We start from the raw sequence: 18,473 nt of genomic DNA on the forward strand, positions 1-18,473 counted from the left end.
AAACATGAAAATTAAGGCTTTCAAAGACTGCATATTCTGACTACACCCTGCATGGGTAACAGTGAATGATAAACGGAGGAAATATTTTATTTCAAAATTTTAATATCCCTACACAACCTTGGATCAAAGAGAAGATATAAAGGAAAAATATGAACTTTTGAGGATGCAAAGAAAAGAGAACACTATGTATTAAAGTGTAAGAAACAAAGCTAATACTACTTGGATATATCCTCAAATACTTTCACTGGAGGAGGGTGAACATGACTTCATTTTTACCATTTGTCTCAAGAATTTAGGAGAATCAATAAGAAGGAGGAGATTCACAAGGACCGAAATTAATGGAAGAAATGGAATCAAGCTGGACATGCTGTTAATTCCAGCAAACAGGAGGTAGAAGCAGGCTATTCTTTGTAAATTCAAGGCCATCCTGGTCTACATAGAGAGGTCCAGGACAGCCAGGGCTCCATAGTGAGACCTTGTCTCATAACAAAATAAAAAGGTGGAAAGAAGTAAATACAAGAGCTGGTTCTTCAAAGTAGCTAATAAAATAAGAGTAAGAAACCTTCATGAGTTCAACTACAGAGAATAAGGGAAGAGTAAAATTAGACAGAGTTGGAATGAGAAAACAAACATGGTCAGCTTCAGTACAGAGACAGGGGAAATAAAAATAATTATGAAAGAAGAATAAGCAAGTGTATGATAAGCCATTAGAAATCTCAGGGAAAGAGACAATTTCCCAGTGGAAGTACATTGCCAAAACCAATATAAGAATAAAAGGGAGAATTTAATATACCAACTACTATAGACAATATCAGTCATCAGAGCTCAGTGAAAGGGACAAAGCTCAGGCACGTTCACACTTCAGTCTTATCTAACTTCTAAAGACCTGCTCACTTCCATGGTACTGGAACTATTTTAACTCCTGTAATTCCCTTATTCATTCTATATATCTAGAATAATTTTCATATAAATAAGGCAAAAAATGTGGATTACAAACTAGAGTACTGTAATATAGGTAAAGAATCCAACATAAAACACTAGCATAAGGAACCTAATGGCATCTAAAAACAATCCACTATTCTGTGTAGATTCTAGGGATTCTGTGTGCACTTGATGATTCTTGGCCTTTGAGACTCTCTGAACTTTTTAGTTTTGGAACAGAGTCTCACTGTGAAGTTCTGTGGCCTGGAAGGAATTATGTAGCCCACATTGACTTAAAACTCGCAGAGATTTGTCTGCCTCTACCTCCTCTGAGTGCTGAGATTAAAGGTGTGTGCCATGGCATCCAGTAGTTCCCATTGAGATATTTTGGAAAGACAGTATCACATGTATTTTTCTGGCTTCTCTTGGCATAGCAAACATAGGACCTGTTAGACAATGGCCACTGAATCATTGAGGATCTGAAATAAACAGAGCTGGACAAAGCTAAGACATCCTCTGAGGCTTTGTAGTCACAAAAAAAAAAAAAACCCTGAGGTTTTGTGTGGTAATTTTCCTTGGTTTATTTCCAAAGAAGAGAATATAAGATAATATTGTTTTAGCATCTCTCAAGTTCAAACATTCCATAACAAACAAACAAACAAATGGTATCTTTCTGAGTTGAAATCCACCAAGGAAAAAGAAGGCTTTGGAAATCTCCTATTTTAGTTTCACACATTGTTGTGTTCTACTTTACATTGCCGAATTCTCCCAGGAACAGAAAGGTGACACAGTCCACAGAGGGGTATTCCAGGGGTTCACTGGGCAGGGGCGGTCAGAGTCAAGATTGAGCTTAAGGCCAGCTACAAAGTTCACCCTTTCGTAGGTTCACAAGAAAGTCATACGCCTCCTGGGCACCTCTCCTTTGACATTTCCTGTGCATTTAAACAAAGCCAGGAATGATCAGCTAAACGTCAGATCAGGGATCAGGAGGCCTGGGTTTTGTTTTGCAGTTGTTTACAGCTTATTGGGAAATGGAGAGGGAAATCTGGCTATGTCTGGACTTGTGTCCATCTACCACCTCTAGCAGCGGTTCTCAACGTGTAGGTCAAAACCCGTTTGGGGGTTCTAATGAACTTTTCGCAAGTGACACTTAAGATCATAGAAAAATACAAATATTTATATTACAATCCATAACAGTCGTAAAATTACAATTATAAAGTAGCAAAAAATTTATGTTTGTGGGTCACTACAACATGAGAAACTGTATTAGAGGGTCTCAGTATTTGGAAGGTTGAGAACCATTTTCACAGGGCTCTCTATGGTAGATGCAATCTCTGTCCTCGGTGCTGAAGAGGGGGGGAACCCACAAGGCGCTGTCCGTGGTGCTGAGAGTGGATTCTTAGAGCACTGTCCTAGGTTCTGAAATCTTTATGACCGCCCAGTTTAGGGAGACGCTGTCCTTGGTGCTACCAGAAGCATGGAGTGATTAATCAGCAGGTTTGAAATGGCAAACTAAATCACAAAGTTTAAAAAAAAAAAAAAATAAAAAGGAAGCATTCTTTATGGTTTTCTCAGTTTGTGCCAAAGGACTTCTTTTTCCCCAAAGCCATGTCTGTACCAATGCTTGTCACCTGATTTGAGTACTGATGGCTTGTTTTTTGTTTGTTTTTGTTTTTGTTTTTAAAAGAAATAGAAATAAGTTTCCACTATGCAAGTGAAGAAATACAACATCACTTAATTCCCAAAGCTATGTTTTTCTCCTCACAAGCCCTATTCTTTTTTCCCTCAGTGTACTAAATTTTGTGTTCATTATTCATTTATCTTTTCTTTCTTGCTTTTAATTTTTTCTACTTGTGTACATATCTCTTATAAATGCATCAATTTACTTTTGGAATTCCAAGTACCTAGACTGAAGCTAATTGCACCTTTCTGTCCTTGTCTTAGTTAGGATTTCATTACTGTAAAGAGACTCCATGGCCATGGCAACTCATATAAAGGAAAACCTTTCATTGAGGCTGGCTTATAATTTCAGAGCTTTAGCCCATTATCGTCATGGAAGAATGCATGGCAATGTTCAATCAGACATGCTGCCAGAGGAGCCAATAGTTCTAAATCTTCATTTGTAGGCATCAGAAGGAGGCTAGATTCCACACTGGACAGAGTTTGAGCATAGGGGACCTCAAAGCCTACCCCCACAGTGACACACTTTCTCCAAAAAGGTCACTGTTCCTCCAGAAATGCCACATCTCCTAATAGTGCCACTCCCTATGTGCCAAGCAGTAAGACATGCCAGTCTATGGGATCCATACCTATTCAAATCACAGTTCTTTTTTGAGCCTTCAGCATCATGTCACAGAGCCAGTTGTTGCATACCAACCACTGTATAATATTCTATCACGTGGGCATGCCACAATATAACCACCTCACTCTCAGTATGATATAGGATTGTGTCTTTTTGTTAAGAAAGATTCTGTTATAAACATATTTCATATTTTCACAAAAGCTTGTGTCTTTGTTTCTTCTCTTGTTCTATGGGGAAGAAAATGTGACAAAAGGAACTCAAATGTTTCTTCTCTTGTTCTATGGGGAAGAAAATGTGACAAAAGGAACTCAAAAGATATAATGTTTATTCTGGATCATGGTTCAAGGGCATGGTGGAAAGGCATGGCAGCAGGAACATGGAGCTACTTAATCCATTATCACAAAGCAGAGAGCAGTGAAAAAACTGGCTAGCACTCAGTTCATTTTCTCTGTTTTATACCATTCAGGATCCCCTGACCAAATAATGGTCCCACCTACAATTAAAATGAGGCTTCCCATAGCAACTAATGTAATAAAGATAATCCTCACAGGCATGCTCAGAGGCTACTCTCTCAGGTTATTCTAGATTCTGTCAAGCTAACACTAACACAACCGAGTTTCATTGAGGTAGAATCTCTGTTAATGCTCCTGTCAGCTGTACTGGCAGTGGTAGACTTCTCTGCTACATCCCTTTCTTCCTTCCTCCCTTCAGGAGACACCCTCTGTGATCCAAGTAGGCCACATCAGTAGCTGTTCTCATGTATTGTAAACATAGTGACTGGCACCATTGCTAGGTTGAACAGTCTTACAACAATGCACTGTGCCTTCCATGTATTTTTAGAGTGTATCCCCAAGGACCAAGTGCTGGAATTATACTCCCAGTATGTCAATGCTGAGTGTGTGGAGCCTTTAGGTGGTGGGGCCTCCTAAGATGGGCAAGTCATAGCAGCATCTCTCTCAGAAGGAATTAATATTGGCATTGCAAAGCTGGCTAATTCTCATCAGAGGACTATCATGAAAACCATAAACCTGGCTTTTCCCTAGTCTCTGACTTCTGATCTTATTGTGCCCTCTCCCACTCATATGATGGCATCTGTCATGTTGTGATGCCTTCATCACCACTGATCAGATATTGGTACCATGCTTCTTGGCTTGACTTGAATTGTAAGCTAAATAAACTTGTCTTCATAACATACCTAGCCTTGGGTATTTTGTTACAGCAACAGAAAACAATCTGTGTCATATCCTCCTCATACCACTTCAAAATTATAATACAACCCTTTAACATGCTGTAGTAAAGAAAAAAAGTTGAACACCTTTTTGTACAGCTGAGTCACTTTCATTTGTGCTTTTTCTGACATATTTTGCATATCTATTCTATACCTTAAAAAAAACATATGAACACCTTCCAAGTGTTTTATACTCTTATTTTCACATTTAGAACTCCCATGGACTTGAAGTTTCTAGTGTGGACAGTAGGTCCCAACAGCTTTTTTCTTCTACAGCTCCTTGCTGCTTGGGCAATATCATTTCATAGATTGCAGAGAACAATCTGCAAATGCTGTTCTTTTGGTGTGGATGAGTGAATTTATTAAATGTGAAGTAAGTATAGAAAATAAATAGTGGGTAACAGCAAGAGGTAGCAGAGAGATGGTAAAATACTATCCCATTGGACACTTACAGCATCCAAGAGAGGTGTCTGGACTGAACCAATTGAAAGAGCAAAATAAAAGTAACACCATCAAACACAGGGCTTACAAACATCCAGAGGACACCAACTGGGTAGGACCCATTGAGACAGCAGCCAAAGTTCCCTATCCAGAGAGTTGCAGGCAGATCAGGTGAGGCTTTCAAGTAAGTAAAAGAAAAAAATAACAGTAGAGGTGACATCAAATCAGGCACTCATAACACTCATCAGAAACTGACTAGGGAAGTTGAGACAATCTGCTGCATTCCTTATTGAGTTTTTCTCTCCATAAAACAACTTTCATGGCTGAACTTCTGTTCTCGCTTTCCCTCTGTAGGCATTTTTATATTGTGGGACAAACATTAATATTATCTGTTGGACATGGTTGGCCCTCCAGCTGTGCCCACAGGTTCAATGTTTTGAATTTTGGGCTGTTTTGCTATCCTTTTTCTTCCCTGTCTTGGAGTTAGGGGTCAGTCCATCTGCAGACAAGAGGCCTTGAAATACACTACAAAATAAACATTATATGCCTGGGTTTTAAGTGAGGGCAAGAGAGAGTCTGCTTCCAGATCTAGATTTTTGGTGAGCTCAAACAACATTACAATCTACCAATATAATGGTCATTATAATTATGAAAAGGAGAAACTGTCTTCTCCCCCCACCAGTACAGTCAGGCAGTGTTCTCAGTAACCAGGTGCACTTAGGTGCACAGATCCACTTCTTGGCTTGTAATATTACACCAATTGATTTAGCATTGTAATACATTGTGTCTAAGTAATGGGGTGCAGATATATATTCACATGTGTGCATGTATGTGGAGATCATAGGTTCATGTCCATTGTCTTCCTCAAGCACTCTCTATATTTTGAGACAGCATCTTTCACTGAATCTGGAGCTCAGTGACTTGTCTAGACTGACTAGCCAGAAAAGATCCTCCGCTTACCACTTCCCCAGCAATCAGATTACAAGTATCTATTTCCATGCCTGGATTTTTAAAGTGGGTTCCAGGGATCAAACTTGGGCCCTTATGCTTGTATGACAAACACTTTCCTAATGGGGCCATCTTCTGAATCTTATTCCAATGCATCTTAAAGAACTTTATCTTAAGAGTATGTTGGCTACCAGTGGACCTCTCTGCATTTCTGTAGAAATTTTAGAATCAGCTTGTCAAGTCCACCTTAAAATTATTAAGGTTTCTATTGGCACAGAATTCAATCTATAGATCAGCTTAGTAAGAATTTGCATCTTTATGAGAAAGAATCTCTCAGCCCATTTACTTAGCCAAGCTTTAATGTACTTCAATAAATTTTTATAGCTTTCTCCTTAAAGCCTTACATATAAAGGAAAAGATTTATTCTGTGGTTCTGAATTAGTTTCCTGTTGGTGCTGCAACCAGCAACCACAAACTTGGCTTAATACAACAAAAACTCATTATCTTACTGTTCTGGAATCCAAAGATCACTGAGGAAGCATTGAGGTGCTGGCAGGAGTGTATTCACTGCAGAGAACTCTACGTGCAGGAAAGGATCTATTTTCTGGGCTAGCTCAGCTTCTAGGGTTTGAGGATCTTCTTGGCCCGTGGCCAATTCTTCCATCTTCAAGGCCAAGACTATGGGTTAAATTGTCTTCATGTTACCTTCTCTGGTTCTCTTTGGCCTCTTTTTCCCCTTTAAGGACCCTTCCAATTCCCTTGATCCTGTCTGGATAATTTATCTCAAGATCCAGTGATTGTCAACTATAATTCTATGTATACTTATAAATTTTCCTTTCCTGTGTAATCTAATATATTCATGGGTTCTGGGAAATAGAGCTTAACTGTCTTTGGGAAGGCATTATTCTGTCAACCATGGACTCATTTTTTCTTTAATGTAGATCCATAATGGGTCAATTTTATCATTTTATTTTTGAGAAGTTTGTGTTGAGATATAAAAACAGTGTAGTTTTTTTTTTTTTTTTTTTTTTTTTTGTAAATTGGTCTTGTATTCTAACGAATATAAATGTACCTCTGGAGTTTTATGTTGTTACTAATATCAATACACAAATTTAGCAACAGTTTTATTGCCTCCTTTGGACTGCAGACCTTTCATTATTTTCCTTCCTTTCATAGGGAAGACTATGTATATAGCAAGAAAGAGAAGCAGAGTGGCTTCATTCCTGATCTTGAAAACAGTGCTGGCCAGGCAGTGGTGGCGCACGCCTTTAATCCCAGCACTTGGGAGGCAGAGGCAGGAGGATTTCTGAGTTCAAGGCCAGCCTGGTCTACAGAGTGAGTTCCAGAACAGCCAGGGCTACACAGAGAAACCCTGTCTCGAAAAACAAAAGAAAGAAAGAAAGAAAGAAAGAAAGAAAGAAAGAAAGAAAGAAAGAAAGAAAGGGAAAAGAAAAGAAAAGAAAAGAAAAGAAAAGAAAAGAAAAGAAAAGAAAAGAAAGCAATGCTTAGCAGGTGCTGGAGAAAAGGCTCTCAATGATTAAGGCCACAAACACCTCATGCAGACATCCTGAGTTTGTGTCATATCACCCATGTCAAGCAGCTCACAATTGCCCGTAATTCCAGTTTCAGGGGATCTGATTCTCTCTTCTGGACATCTGCACCTATGTGGCATGCACACACATAAAATAAAAACAAATTTAAGTTTTTAAGCAAAGATAATTCTGGTGACATTTCAGCTGAGTCAATCCAGCTTGCATTATGCATTCTTGTTTGTTTGTTTGTTTGTTTATGTCTGTGGTGCAAGGGATTGAACATGGCAGACCTTGTGCATGCTAGGCAAGCACTTGAGCACTGAGCTGTTCCCCAGCCTTCTTTTTAAACTTTTTATTTTGAGACAGGGTCTTACCACAGTTTTCAATCTGGACTTGAACACTACTCTGTAGCCTAGGCAGATCTTGAACTTGCAACCTTTCCACTTCAGCCTCCCAAGAAGCTCAAAGGCATGTACCTCTAGACCTAGCTCTTTGCATATATATATTTTATAGCTAATCTTGGATGAGTTAGGAGGCTGTATTTCAGCACAAGCTTGGAAGAGTTCTAAGTCTTAGGGAAGTGAACATGAACCAAAGGCTTTTCCCACATCCGTAACATGTCATCATATGACATGACTTCTCTACTTTGTTAACATGGTAAATTCATTAGATTTTTTTTTCCAATTTAACCAACCTTGTATCCCCTGAATAAAGATACTTGGTAATGATAACTCTATTTATCATCAACAAACCTGTTTGCTAACATCAAGCTCTGGAGTTTTGGTGTAGAGCTATCCCAAACCACCTTCTTCCATGCTATCTTTGTTGGGTTTGGGAATTAACATATCTCCTTTTATCTACATTGAGAGATACTTGTGCACTCATTATCATTGTTCACTCCTTGGATGCTTATTGTTAAAAGGCACTGAGCAGAGTGCGGAGGGTAGAGGGATGGAGAGATGAGTAAAGTGTTTGTTGTACAAAGTGTTATGTGAGGACCTGAGTCTGCATCCCAAGAATACACGTAAAGCCAGACATTGCAGGGTGCTCCTGCGACCCCGCTGTTCTAAGCCAAGATGGGAAGTGGGAACAGACAGAGACTCAGGTCGCCTGACATGTGCAGTGGCAAACAGCAAGGGGCCCTCTTTCAAATAAGGTGGGAGGTGAAAAAATAGCACCTGAGGTTGTTCTCTGACATCCACAAATGCCAACACACATACACACTATACACACACCATGCACATAGACACACCCACACACACACCATACCCACATATATATACACACACACACATTCCATGCACATGCATACCGTGCACACCCACCCACACATACACCATACCCCCCCCCCACACACACACACACATGCATACAGCATCTGGGGGCTCCAGTTTCTTTTTGAAAATATTTTTTATCTTGATTTGACCTTGTAATAGCTTTATAAATATATACTCTTTCCATTTGCTGCCATCATTTTTATTTTTACATATTCTAGAAACTTCCATTTCCATTCAAGTTTCCAAATGGTCTAGAATCAAGTTCTTCATCATTTCCTCCCATGTTTATAATTTCATTCGATTGCTGTCTACAAGGTCAGATGTCCCCTCTTTATCCATGATGTGTTTATTTATGCCTTTTCTTTCTTATTAATTTAGTCAGAAGCATTTTTATTTTATCAGCTTTCTCCAAGAAACCACCTTTGGCTTTCTGCTGTTTCGGGTTTCCTTCCTATATTATTAATTTGCGGTCTTATCTTTAATTATATCCTTCTGTTTTCTTTAATCTCGCCTACCAGTGGTCTCTGCTCTTGCTCATGGTGATCAGCTTATTAACTTCCATGTTTTCCTCCTTTGATTAGACAGAATAAGCCTATAAAACATCCCCATCAGAGCAGAATTAGCTATATCATTTTCAACATTTCTTATTTTCCACAGCTATTTGTTCTTTTGACTGTAAGTTATCTAAAATATATCTTATTATTCAAATGTGAGATAAACTTACAATTACCTTTTGATGATTAGCTTCTAATTTAAACATTCTGTTTTGAGAGGCTGCCCTGGCTAGTATTTTTCCCCCTCAATGTGATATGAGTTAGAGCCATCTAAGAATAGGAACTTGAGGTGAGAAAATGCCACTGTCTGTAGGCAAGTCTGTCATGCATTTTCTTGGTTGATGATTGGTGTGGGAGGGATCAGTGGGAGGGATCAGTTCACTGTGTGAGGTTCCACCCCAGGGCAGTCAGTCCCAGGCGTTATAAAAGGAAGGGTGTGTAAGCCTCTGCTTCTGATCCTGCCCTGCCTTCCCTTTGTGATCAACAACGGTAAGTTGAAATAAACCTTTCCTCCCAAGTTGCTTTGGCCATGATCTTAATCACAGCAACGGAGAGAAAACTGAGATCTATCATGATTTCTACAGGGTAACTTTCCTTCAGCTACACAATGGGCCATAAACGACATCATATGTGGGCTGGGTACAAATGTCTCCACAACTGCAGAGTGAGGTTCTAAATGTTCACCAAGGCAAACATATTTATTGTAATTAAAAAATCATGTTTATGTGATCTCTCTCCTCCCTCTCTCTCTCTCTCCTCTCTCTCTCTCTCTCTCTCTCTCTCTCTCGCACACGCGCGCGCGCACACACACACACACACACACACACACACACACACACGCACAGGGTTGGTCTCTGTTTTACAGGAGTGTCCTTTGAGCCAAACAACCACCATAGCATTCAGCTGTGCCCACTTGCAAAGATTATACCAGCTGGCTTTTTAAGTATTTACATCTCCCCCCATTAAACTCTCTGGATCTCTAGAGAGTTTGAATTTGAATTTCAGTGGAATTGTGCTTCACATCATTGTTGGAACCTGAGGAGGAGGGACTAGGTCTTCACCTAGGAAGGAATTTTAATAACATCCTCAAATTCACAGTTCTCATGTTTCAGTCTTCCATGTATTGGAATTACCATCATGTGGTAGCATACCTGACCAGGTCTTCTATATGCTTCCCTGTGTTTGGGTTTTCATTTAATCACAGCTAAGGATGTGTTTAAACAATGTCACCAAGGTTGTGGGTATGTTCCTCCTTGGAATCCAGACATGTTAGGCTTAAGTTTTAGTTCTCACAATGGTCATTATGTGTAATTCTGTTCATGTGTGTGTATGTGCATTAGAAGCCAGAGGGCAATGTCACATATGGTCTTCAACTATCTCCCTCTTATTTTTGAGACAGGGCATTAATCCTTTAATGCACCCAGAACTCATTTGGCTAAACTGGTTGACCTCTGCCTCATTAGTCCTGAGACAGGAGGTATACACAGCTGAGTCTAGATCTTCTGAGGGTGCCAGATATTACATTTGGGTCCTCTTGATGAGCGGTAAGCATTCAATTGACTGAACCATCTCCAAAATCCCCAAAGCCATTTTATTTCTTCAAAAGTTATTATTATATTTATAAATTTATTATGTGTAGATACATGTGTGTATGTGTTTGCGTGTTTATGTACCACACCACACATGTGTTGGCCAGAGAACAACTTACAGGAATTGGTTCTTTCTCTACACAATATGGGTCCCAGGGATCTGATTCAGGTTATTTGGCTTGGCAACAAGTGCCTTCAATTGGTGAGCAATCTTTCCAGCCATTTAACTAAAAATAAAAAATAATATTTAAACATCATTGATTTTTTTTGCAGATTTGGAGCGCTTATAGTTTTTGGTGTGTTATCACTTTCATCATCGTGATGTTACTGTCCATTTCTAGATATAATTTTTTTTGTCTTGGATTATTTAATTAAAATTTTATATTATAAATTTTGATCATGGTTTTCTTTCCCCAACTCCCCTTAACTCTTTCCACCTCCCTATGTTTATTTGGTTTTTTTTCTTTATTTCTTTAAAACAGTAACACCAACAAAACAAAACAACCATTAAGACAAGAAATACTAAAACAAAACCAAGCAAAAAGCCCATACCAAGAACAAAACAAAACATTTTTGGTACTCAACTACTCCTGGGCGTGGGGCCTCCCCTAGAGTGTGATTGTTAGGCCCAGTAGCACTCCATTACAGAGAACTGATTTTCCCTTTGACAGCAGATATCATGGTAAATAGCTTCTTATTTAGGGGTAAGACTCCACCTCCACGTGCCTTTTTATAATCTTTTTTGTTCTCTTCCACAGGGATCCCTGAGCCTTGAGGGGAGAAGGTTTGATGACATCCCACTGACAGCTCAGTGCTCCAAAGTCTCTTGATCTCTGCATATTGTCCATCTGTGAGTCTCTTTGTTAATTCCAATCTACTGCAAGAATATTCGCTGATGTGAGAATGGGTATAGCGATATGCCACCAGGACTCATGTTACTGCTGTGTTCTTTCAGTAGGTTTTCCCCAAGGCCCATGAGTTATCCAGGCTTAGGCTTTTTGCCACTTGAGCAGTATCAGGTATGGATTTCATCTCATTGAGAGGGCCTTAAATTTAATCAGAAAATGGTTAGTTAACATAGTGCTTTGAGTAGGTTTGTCTCCCATAGACACATGTGTTCGAATGCTTGTCCCACAGGCAGTGACACATTTAGGAAGTATGGCTTTGTTAGAGAAAGTGTGTCATTGTAGAAGTAAAGCAGCAGTTATAGATTCTCCAAGAGCCATGACTTCACTAGCACTGGGTAGTTAGCTAGGTTTCCAGTACCAAGGAGAGGTACCATCCTGCTGGCTTCCTCCTCTTTGGATTGTTTCTCTTGCTTTGCAGAAGTTCTTTTGGTTTTTATGAAGTCCCACTTGTCAGTTGTTGACCTTCACGTTTGGGCATACAGTTTCAGAGGTTCAGCCCAAAATTATCATGGCAGGGCTCAGGCAGACATGGTGCTGGAGATGGAGTTGAGAGTTCTACACCTAGATCTGAAGGCATCCAGGAAGAATGTCTCTCTCTCTTCCTTCCTGGGTTTAAGCATAGGACCTCAAAGCCCGCCTCTGCAATGACACACTTTCTTTCGGTTAGTTGGGCCAAGGGTCTGTCAATCTTGTTTATCTTTTCAATGAGTTCTTAGATTAGCTGATTCTTTGTAATTGTTTCATTTCTAGTTCCTTGATTTCTACCCTGATTCTTTTTTTTTTTTTTTTTTCTGCCATCAAAGTTTGGATTTGGTTTGTTTTTGTTTTTATAACTATTTGAGTTGTCTCATTAAGACAAATATTTGTGCTATTTCTGATTTTTTGGTATCAGACACTTGGCACTATAAATTTCCCTCATAGTGCTGCTTTCAATGTGTCCCAGAGGGTTTTTTTTTTAATCATGTTTTGTTTTCATTTTTATTTAGTTCCAGAAATTTTCAAAGTTTCTTTCTTGGTTTCTTATTTAACACATCCATCATTCAGTAATGAGTTGTTTAATCTCTGTGAGTTTGTGTACTGACTAGAGATTTGTTTGCTGTCAATGTTAAGTTTGACTGTATTATGGTCAGTTAAAATACAAGGTATGGTTTTAATCCTTCGGAATTTGTAAAGATTTGTTTTGGGTACCATTCAGTAGTCTATGTTAAAGATGCTTCTGTGCTACTGAGTAGAATGTGTATTCTTTAGTCGACTGTTCTGCAGATATCTGTTGAATTCATTTGATGTATGATATCAGTTAATTTTGAGTTTTCTGCTTAATTTCTGTTTAGATGATATTTATTGAGAAAGTGAGACATTGAAATCACCTACTATTAATGAATAGATGTTCACATTTATCTTTAAATCTAGTAGTAGATTTATTTTTATGAAACTAGGTACCCTGGAGTTTGGTGCATATGTTTAGAATAATAATGTCTTCTTGGTTAACTCTTCCCTTAATTAGATGAAATGTCCCTTTGTATCTTCTGATTAGTTTTAATTTAAAGTCTATTTGTCAGAGCCTGCTTTCTCTCCATTCCCATTTTATTGGTGAACTTTTGTCTTTTCTCTTAGTCTAAGGCAGTGTACCTATCTTTAAAACTAAGGTGTGGTTTTTTTTGGCAACAAATGAATGGATTTTTTCCTTGATCCATTAAGCCAGTCTGAGTCTTTTGACTGAAGAATTGAGGCCATTAATATTTAGTGTTATTATTGAAATGTACACATTAATTGTAGTCATTGTGTTGTTGATTTTTGTTGGTTGTGTTTGTATTTTCTGTGGCATTTTGTGTTTTAATAAATTTGGTTTCACATTTTCCCCCATGGAATCTCTCTCTACTATGCTCATTTTTGTTTCTAGCCCAAATTAGTGCTTTCTGTATTTTTTTTATTTAGCCTGTTAAATGTAATTTTAAAGGCTGCTTATGTTGTAGAAATCCTTCCTTTCTGTCAATCATGGCAGATAGTTTCGCTGGTATATCACCAAACTTGGTTCAAATTTGTATTTGAATCAAACCTTTACATTGATGAAATTTCATGTTGACCTTGTTTTGCTGTTGGTCAGTTTGATGGTAAGTTCCAAGTCTCCAGGCAACTGAAAATGCTGGACTGAAAATAAACGAAGTAAAGTAATGGATATGCATTAGGATATCTGGTCAATTCCTCAATAAAATATTCAAACACAACATTACTTAGCATAACTTTCAATTTAGACTTTATGCTTCATAAGACATTTAAAGTTCCACTCTTTTGTAGTATATAAAATCCATTTGGGCACTTTAAGTATATTAAAGACACATGTGCATTCTGCTTCAAGCCTGAAATGTAGGGGGTGGATCTGGATGGTTGGAAATGTTAGATATAGGATGGTAGAATCCTGTGGGGTGAGGGATAGGTGGGGAGCATCCAGGCTGAAGCCTTAAATGCAGACCAGACAAGCCAGACTATACCAGGGCACTGGCTGTGGGACCCAGACTTGATCAGGCAGATTAAGGAGAAGGTGTAGATGAGGTGGTCAGGAAAAACCACCAGGCTAGACCATGGAGCAGGACATGAGAAGTCTGGGCAGGTGGGGTGGTTGGAAGTTGTGCAGAAGGAACCTATATGTAGTTGCAGGTAAGGTGTGTCCTGGTGGCAAGTCTAGATGTTGAACTATGGCACCACTGGGAGTGGTCAGACTAGGCTAGGACTCAGGATATGAAACCTTGAGGAATCCTGGAAGTTGGCTAAGACATGGGTGAGGGTGCCAGAGTAGGCCTGGACACTGGTTGCGGGTCACAGAAAAGGTGTGGTGGGGAGGTCAGGGATACTCCCTGGGCTAGACCCCAGGGAAGGACACAGGAAGTCTAGGTACCAAGCGGGCAATTTCTTCTCCTTTTTCCTCCCTTTCATATTTTTCTTTGGGGCTTGTTGGTGCTAATTTAAAGTAGTCTGCACTTTTGTTTATTTACTTATAGGTACATCCCAGATGGAAACTTCCGTAGGTACAGTGCTATCCCCAAGTCTAAAGCTCATCTGTCTTCACCATCTTCCTGAACTGGTGATGTTAAAATCAGCATTTTGCAGCTCCCTGGTTGTACTCATTCTCTAAAGATTTATATGCCAGTTCACTGTATTTGCAAACCCTATGTGCTTTCATTTCATTCCACTGTTAATAATAGTGTTTATTGTTTAGACCAGCTGTTCTCAACCTGTGGGTTGCAATCCCTTTGGCAAACCTCTATCTCCAAAAAAAAAAAAAAAAATACTTATATTACAGCTCATAACAGTAACAAAATTAGTTATGAAATAGCAACAAAAGTAATCTTATGGTTGAGGGGTCAGCACAAACAATGTGACGAACTGTATTAAAGGGCTGCAGCATTAGGAAGATTGAGAACCATTGGTTTAGACAGTAAATCTTTACTCAGTTTTCTCACTTATGCCCTACCTTATTCTTCCTTCTTTGTATCTTTGTTATTCATCTAGTGTCCACATTTTCCTGCCCGTGGGCTATTCTTACAAATTCCCTTTAATGACATTTTGTCAATAGAAAAATCTTGATTTATGTGCAAATGCTATTATTTCATACAGAGAAAAGTACTGTTATCATTTGAGATTAAAATCATCCCACTAACTTTTGGGTACCATTGCCACCGGCAAGAAGTCATCTGTCCATCCAACTGCTGCTTCTCTGAAGGTCATAGTCCTGTCTTTCTAGCTCATTTTAGGGTCAATCCTTTCCATATGGTCTTCGGTAATGGCATGGCAGCCAATGTGTCACTCTTCTACTTGGAATTTCTTGAGCTTCTTGAGTCTGTGGCTTTGGTTCTGGTCAATTCCGAGAAGCCCTCAGGCATTATTTCCTTCACAACTTTCCCTCCATTCTCTTGACCTTCCCTCTGAGAAGTCTTAGACACATCTAGACAAGTATCTTCCCATGTCCTTAACATTTTCTGTTCTTCTTGGGATGCATTTGTTGATAACATGTTCAGTCCCATCTCCAATTCTCTAGTTCATTCTTGAGCTGAGCTTAATCTGCAGTTCAACTCAGCTCTGATGTCCAGTTATGAGGGTTCTATTTGATTGCTTTATGATCTATAATTTCCCTATATTGATGTTCTTTTTCACTTCTCAAACCAACCACACCCCTTTCCCAGTGTTTGTCCAGTACATTCCACCATTTGATTCTTGATTTGCATCTTTTGATTCTGTTTTCCATGGATTTCACCCATAATGAATTGTTTCCTAGTGTATTTAATGGCTTTTTAAAATTGAATTATTCATTTTACACATAGTGACCTTTTGTCTTTGAAATAAAAGTGGAGCCTCCCCTAACCCCAGAAAAGATGTGTTTGTCCTTAAGATGTCTTGTACACATGAGTGGCAGGTGCTTGCTGTCTCAGGTTATTCTGAAATGAGTAAATAACTTGGGGCTTATGGAAGGCACTTAGGGAACAAGGCTCAGGACTTAGATTTGTAGGGGAGACAGTTTGAGTTGAAGTCATAGGGTGAGGAAGGGCCAGGTTTATTTCTACTGTTGAGGGAAGAGAGAGGACCACTCTTGTAAATCATCTGGCTCCCCAACTAGTGAAAGGACCTTTCTAATAGCTCCCCATGAGATAACCCTGAATTTGTCTCCTTACCCAGTTTTGTAGAGGTATGAAATGGACCATTCTTCTTTTGTTCCCCAAGGAAAAAGCCAGCATTAGACAGAACATAGCTTTCCTCTCCAGACTTTGTTCTCACACAAATACTGGGGTTCCCGACCTCTGACTTCTATGCTAGAATTACAGATGGACCCCTACATCCATCTGGCATTTACATGGGTTCTTGTCCTTATGCTTGTGACTTCTGCGGCAAGAATATTAACCACTGAATAACCACTGAATCATCTTCCCAGACCTGGACCTAGAATTCTCTCCTTACTGCAGTTTATGATGTCCATCTGCTTGTGGTGTTCTTCTTAGCCAAATTCAGTAGAAAGCTTCACCAGGGATGATCACCCAATGCACTGGGTAACCTCTTTTGATCTCTATTCTGCATATAGTATAAGCATTTATATAGTATATAGTATACACAGTATATACAGTATAATATATATATATATATATATATATATATATATATATATATATATATAATTTTTTCTTAGTTGTTAAAACACTTCTTGATGGCCCCAGGGCTAGATGACTACACATTTCTCACTTCTGCTGGTAGAAACTAGGATTGCCTTGTGGAATGTCATAACAGTAGTGGTTTTTTTGGGCTAGTATGTTCAGAAGCCCTATATGATGCTTGAATCTTCTGAAACCATCTCTGGTCGGTCCAGCCAGTGCTCAAATCTCATCAGGGACAGCTCACTCCTTCCTTCTGCTGTCCCTTTTCTGTTGGAGCACTTGCATTGCAAGGTAAGCTTTCTGCTGCATATTAGCTAACAAATGAGCCTGTGCAAAGGACTGATGGTGCCCAGCAAGGACAAATGTTAAGTGTCCCTGGAGGAGGTGAAATTTCAGGCATGGCAGGACATGTAGATGGAATTGAAAAGAGAAGCAATAAGAGGGGTGAGGGGAGGAGGAGAAAACCCGTGTGCACTGAAGCCTTGCTAGCAACACTGAAGAGATTAAACCAAAGAGGCCATTCACGTAAAAGTGCTCACGGCATTAGCATCTTCATCCCTACTCAGAAAGAAAGTTGAAACTCAAAATGCAGTAACAATCTCTCTGGGGTCATAGAGTTGACAAATGGCTGAGGTAGAATTCAAACTCTGAAGCATTATCTTCTGGATCCGAGTTCTTCCTAGTGTTTTGAGTGTGACAGCTATAGCCCAGAGAGGAACAGGCAACATGACAGCAGCAACCCACTCAGCCACACAGGTGAGTGCACATGCTTTGGCATGTCCCCTGCCTGGGAAGTGTCTACTGATCACACTGGGAAAGCATAACATCACTGAAGTTCCTTGTGGCCCTTGCTCTCAGAGCTTCACTTACAACTTGGCATGATGACACTCTAAGGTAGGTGTGTATTCTTCCATCTGTCAAATATGTTTGTGCAGGAATATTCTGTAGGACAGAACTTGCAGATTGTGAGGAGCTGTTTATGTGTGTGGAGTTGGCTGTGATCCACCCCCAACTCTGTAAGCTGTTTTGTGTAACAGTGTATTTCAGGGACCTAGCTGTATTAACAAGAGAGGCTAGGCCACCCTGCTTTGAACTCTTGGAGAGGAGGGCCAAGGGACTTCTCCTGGGTCTCCCCTTGCTGGCATAAGCAAACCTTCTGGAGTTGTTTCCCTCAAATGTACTTGAGATTGAAGAGGAGATTATCTCTACTGGGCACTGCATGGCCCCAGACCAGCATAGTGCAATGTTCACCCCCTACCTGGGTGACAGTAGGCAGCTATGGGTAGCAACCAAAAGACACATTCTCTAGGTATGGGGCTGAGAGCTAGAGTTTAAGGTCATTGTGAAGGCCCCTCTCTCAGCTCATAGGGCTCCTGAGTCCCATATTGACGTCCTCACAGAAGTTGGGAAGGCCGGATCTGATGGGCTGGATGATCTCTGGCCCACCCCTGCCATCTTTGGCTCCAGAAGTTGTTACAACTTTCTCTGTATCCTAGGATGGATACAGCAAGCTGGAGTTTGCGGGGCACTGAGGCCTGGTTATTCACTGGGAGCTAAGGAACATCATTTGTCCAGATGAATCCCTGAGCACCTTCACCAGGACAGCTCCAGGTGACTTATATGCCCGACACATGC

Source organism: Arvicanthis niloticus, chromosome 13 (genome assembly GCF_011762505.2).
Source record: "Arvicanthis niloticus isolate mArvNil1 chromosome 13, mArvNil1.pat.X, whole genome shotgun sequence".
Classification (NCBI taxonomy): domain Eukaryota; kingdom Metazoa; phylum Chordata; class Mammalia; order Rodentia; family Muridae; genus Arvicanthis; species Arvicanthis niloticus.